Below are 6,000 nucleotides of genomic sequence, written 5' to 3'. Positions count from 1 at the left end.
AGACTGAAAGAAGCGTTGCTGATTGTGGACACATATTGTATATAAGATTTGTTTGAACTCTAACTCAAACTGCGCATGAATTATTTTCCTAGGCGAGGAGAGCGGAGATTGCGATCTTTTTGAGTTGTGGTCTGGGACGAACGGAGTTGGGAGGCGCGTGGGAGAGGGAAGGGTAGCGAAAGCTTAATTAGACTACTTGGGGCTAGAATGCAAGCTGATGTTTGTTTGAGTTGCTATTTCAATATAAGGTCAAGAAAGATTGGTCGGAGAGTCTCCAGGAAGGTGGAGTAAATATGTGAGGAGCAATGGACGCGGATAAAATATATATGTGGATATGGATAAAGGCAGGGTGGAAGGTAAAAAATTTACATGTGGAGGTGGGTAAGGATAGAAAGGGAGGTGTTGGAAATGAAAAATGAAAGAAGTACTTGAGTTTAATGGTTTTATAGAAAGGTTTGGATATTCGGATAAAAAAGAGATAAATTAAAGGTCTGAATAGATAGATAAAGCAATGAGACTTTTAGTTGGGGAATCCTAATTGATTAACTTACCTGGCTCTAATACAGTTTGAAACCCTGCAAGTAGTAAAATAACCGAAATTTGGAATGAGCTACATTGTTTAAGATTTACAGATGATGGGAAGCTGTGTTAATGTAGTGGGTTTATTGACCTTTCTTGTTTTTCTTTTCTTTTTGTGTGTGTGTGTTTTTTTTTTCTTTTCTATTTTTTACTATTCCCTTTTTTTTTTTTGGCTTTTCTTTTATTTTTTTTAATTTTAAAGTTAGCTGGCTTTATTATACTCAAGTGCTTGTTAAAGAACTATGCCGGGTATGGGACCTGCGAAGCCGTAAGGGGGTTAGGGAGGGGGGATTATAGGGGGGAGGGGGGAGGGTGGAATTACAGTTTCAATTCTTAGAACAATAAGAATTCACTTGTATACTGCGGCTCGTTTTCCTTTTTTTTTCTTTTTCTCTTTTATTTTCTAAAAAACAAATTGAATAGATTAATTGTAGGGATACACCAAAGTGAGGAGAAGAGGGAAAGAAGAGGGAGAAGTAAAGAGGGAGCGAGAGGGGAATGTAAGGAGGGTGAGATGGAGGGAGGGGGAGATGTCTGAGGGGGAAGGGAAGTAGAAGAGGGGAATGCTGGAGGGGAGAAATGAAAGTTGGAGGGGGAGAAGAAAGGGTGTATGGGGGATTGAAGTGTTATGTTGGTTTTTTTTTATGGTGGATTTTTTCCTCTTTGTTTTTCGTTACGCACAGTATATAAGTGATTGTATAAAATGAAAATGAAAATGAAATAAATAAAATGTACAAAAAAAAAAAAGAATATATTTATGAGAAAAATGAAAAGAAATGATTTCTTCACAATTGGTAATTGTGAATAATGCATGTGCAGCATATTTTATAGAGTATATATGTTCTCTTTATACTTCCACTATATGGATGAAATCCATACACACAGACATCTATTCAATACAAACTAGTTTATTTGTAACTTCTATTCAAGAATGGCAATTGTCAGAGTTCATGCTCATTCTTGGTTGGTTCCTTCTTTGGCCACATACAACACCAATGACAGTGAAATAAAATGTAGATGATTCAGATTTTGTTTGAACCACCATGTTTTGCGTTTCCTAAACAAATGAACTAACACTAAATTGTTCTTTTTCTATCCCGGTGTGAATAGCCTTTATTGCCTGTATTGAACATCTACAGCAATAAATCGGGAGTTGCACATTTGTGCTCATCTTGACATGCATGATTTTAATATGCACAAATATGCTTGTCTACACATCAGACCTTTTACCTAAAGAGGATGTTTCAACGAATATCTTCTTTACACTGACATGAGAGAATTTATGGAAAACAAATTCATGTAATTCTTCTCATGATTTTTCAGACAAAAACTGAAAAACTAGAAGGAGATCTGAAGGCAGCAAGGGACCAGAGTTATACGTAAGTCTTTGCATAGTTCATCAAATTTTTGTATAACCATATTCGGTTCACACTTTCAATACAACATTCATCATTTCTCCATTGGCAATGGGACTGGCCATTTTATGAAACAAGTGATGGAAAATTATATTCTAGTAAAGCTTGGGAAAAAAGGGTGGAATGTGTTGTAATTGTATCAAAAGGTTGATAATTCAAGTAAAAAAAAAACAACCCAAGGGCCTAATTTCTCTCTGGTCTTCATAATTTGCAGAAAGACAATGGAAATCTTCAAACTTATGGGAGAAAAAGATCAGCTCAAAGTCCAAATTCAGGACCTTATACAGAAAAACCAGCAGCTGGCCGAAGAGTATAAAGATTATAAAGAAAACTTGAGCAGGTTAAAAGATTTAGATAGCCACCCTGACTTTCTCTTCCTTTCTCAGCTATTTCAATTAGTTTTAATTTTAAACAAGTTTTATAATTCAAATAAAAAACCTAAGGGAGCTAATTACACTTTGCTCTTGATATTTTACAGAAAAATCGGTTCAGAGGAACTTGGGCAGCTGGAGAAACTGAGGCAAGAGAACGAGAGACTCCGCTGCAAGGCTCAGAAAGAAGCTGCGGAGAAAGAAGAGTTCCTACGTGAGAATAATGATCTCAAAGAAGAGAAATATTTAGATAGCAATTTGAGAAATATTTAGATAGCGATTTGACTTTTTCTTTCAAATTCAGATTTATTTATTAGATCCCCTAGGCCAGATATACTGGATAAAATAATATTCCATTCATGTACGTATGTATATATGTATAACTGAGTAAGAGAAGAGCAATAGTTATAATGGAATGCAATAATAATTAGTAATTCAAGTAACAAATTAAGAGGGCTAATATCTCTCTGGTCCTCATAATTTACAGAAAGAGAGCAGTGATCTCAAAACTTGAGCGTAGAACGTGGAGATCTCCGAAACAAAACAGAGATTCTGACCTTTAAAAATATCCAACTTACCGATGAGAAAGAGGAGATCTTCAGGGCGTACGAAGAAATACTGTGCAGGTGAGAAATTTTTAGATAGACACCACAAACTATTTCTTCCAGAATTTCATATTAGGGTCTCCTTATCTTAGAAAGCTTGGAAAAACCTGACATTCTCCTTACTTTAGAAAGAAATTAACAAACTATGGCTCTTATACTTTTACATATACAAATCTAGGAGTTAAGTCTCATGGAATGGGAAGATAGGTATAGAAGAGACTTTTCAATCTCCATCCCCCGGTGCCCAACAATATTTATATACTTTTAGAGTGAGAGTTTCCTGACACCAAAGCAGTTCCCATTATTTTAACTAAGAAGACTTTGTTGTTGGCCCAGATTCACAGCTAACATTCTGATTTTTATTCAGAGAGGAACTACTGAAGATATGCCGCTGCAACTTACTGAGACACGGACAACACATGGAAGACAAGACAGAAGCTGAAGAAAAAATGAAGACTCAAATGGTGGAATATCAGTTGAATCCGAAATGGCTTAAAGCTTCGGTAGACAAAATTAAAACATCTAAGGAACTCGGGTCAAATATTCTGAGGTGGCTGCAGAAATCTCTCAAACGCCTAAAAGAGGATTTTTCTGAATGGTCAAAACACACCCTGCCAGAATGGCTTAAAGCATCTGCCGCCAACCTCCCGAAGGAATGTGCTAAGGCAGCCAGGGAGGATGTGAATGATTGGCTAGAGACATCAATAAATCATCTCCAGGAAAAAGGGCCAGGAACATGCGAGTTAGATGTGGAGGGATGGCTTCAAGCATCTATTGTAGGCATTCAACATCTACTAAAGTTCAGGTCAGAGTCTCGTGGAAGCCGGAAAAAAAAAGGGATGGCTTGCTGAATCAATAGAAAACCCGAAGAACGGGACTTCCTGTGGGGACGTCACTGTGCTTAGAGTGGAGGGAAGGAAGCTCTCCTAACTTCTAACTCTAACTCCTTTGTTTGGACTCTTTTTTGAGCACTGTTGATCCTGAAGGGGTCAACAGATTAAAGGGGATACTCTGTAGATGCTGGGGTGATAAGGCAAATCCCCCCACAGATAGGAGAAACCCCCTAAACGGACAAGGAGATATCCTACAAAAGTTCAAGTCAGAGTCTCTTGGAAGCCAAGGATAGGAAGCTTTGCTTGGTTTTCTGCCCTGTGACCTCCCTGTCTGAGGAAAGATGCTGGAGAGGAGCACAAGCCCCTTGCCACTTGGTCTGTGGGGGAAGAACCCAGGCTCTGCTCTCCCCACGTGAAACGGAGTGCATCGTCTCCATGCCAGGAGCAGCCTTCCTCCCAAGACGTTTTTCTAGAAACCAGAGTTCTGGGCTGGCTTGCTGATCCCACAGCAAAGAGAAGCTAGTATTTGGGCCCCAGGAAAGAAAGCCTTCCGTTCCTTTCATTCTAGGTTAAGCTGAAAGAAAAGAGCTCACAAAGGGCCACCTAATTCTGTACTACACCCTCTCCTGCCGAATGACTTCACCTAATGGTTTCATCTACTGTTGGGATAAAAAGGGAGCAGCAACAAACTCTGGACACTCAGACCATGCTATTCATATGCTTGCGCAGTGCTTGGAGGCTTTGAATTTCAACATAGGGAGGAACGGGGTCCACCCACCTCAACCCTGGCTCTCAGTGGGGTACACGCTCCCCAAGACACAGCCGCTAGGCAGTTTGGGTTTTCTCTGGACTCACAACTATTGTTACAGGAGCGGCTGGTAACTGCCTTTGCACAGAGCTATCTCCTGCAGCCATTCTTGGACTGAGAGGAATGCTCACAGTCTGTCATAAATTGGTCCTTTCACAGTTGGAGTAATGCAACGGGTGGTACAGCTAGTCTTGCTGTACAAACTTTCTGGTTTTTTCTTAGGCACAATACAAAGTCCTGGGCATCACTTTTCAAGCCACAAATACAGAGATCCAGGATACGTGCCTCTCTCTGAGGGTACATGCCCATCCTACCATGTCAGATAGGGTGGGTCCCTCTGGGCCCCCTCGCTTAGATGTTGTCACCCAGTGAAACCTAGTTAGCACATCTTTCCCATAGGTGCCCTGCCATGTGAAAGAGAATTACCCAAAGAAGATTCGGACCATCAAGAAATAAAAAATTATAGACCCATTTCATTATTGAATATAGACTAAAAAATATTTACATCTGTAATTGCGGAATGATTTTAAAAAATACTAAATAAAACTATTCACGTAGATCAAAATGGATTTCTACCGAAACGGCAATTGAAAAATAATATGAGAATAATTATAAACACACTAGAATATTATGAAGCACAGCCCAGGAAACAAGTTGCACTGATTTTTTTTGGACGTCCAAAAGACCTTTGGCAACTTGAATTGGCCATTCATTACTACACAATTAAAAAACAGGCAATTCGGAGGGAAATTTAGGAAGGTGGTAGAATCAATACATTCAATTCAAATGGCAAAAGTACTAATAAATGCAGAAGTTACAGAGAAATGTGTGTATGGTACAGAAGAACGTCTGGTCATGATCATAATTCATTCCATAATTTTGATTGCAACCTGATTTGGTCATGACCCAAACCTAAACAAAATTAAAGCAAAATTAATGCAAAGGCCACATGAGAATGTTGTTGTTTGGCCGTTACAAAAATATGGCCTGGAAGGGGAAATGGGCAGTGGTCATGGTGATCACAAGGTTGATCATGGCCATCAATTATCTAATATTCTCTGCCTTCACTTTAGAATCTTCTCCTAATGTCCAGCTGAAAACCTTCCATTTTTTGATTCTGTCTTCTGAAGCACCAGAGATAAAATTGACTCTCTCTCAGGTTCTTCTGGAGACAGTAATTCCCTTTTCCCTTAAACTTTATGAAACTAATCAGTAGTCTCTCAACATGTCCTCATGAAAGAGTTAAAAGCCCTACCCACAGAGAAGATAGGAAGACCTTCCCTCAGCCTCCTTGGTCATAGCTGAACTGTTCCAATAATTGAGAGAGTCACATAGATCTGTTCCACCCTTGACATGGGTCAGTTGCCACTTGAGAACATTAACCAGTGT

This window comes from Thamnophis sirtalis, unplaced genomic scaffold (genome assembly GCF_051295495.1).
Source record: "Thamnophis sirtalis isolate CommonGarterSnake01/CBP01778 unplaced genomic scaffold, rThaSir2_p1.2 scaffold_5, whole genome shotgun sequence".
NCBI lineage: Eukaryota > Metazoa > Chordata > Lepidosauria > Squamata > Natricidae > Thamnophis > Thamnophis sirtalis.
This window is presented reverse-complemented; position numbering follows the sequence as displayed.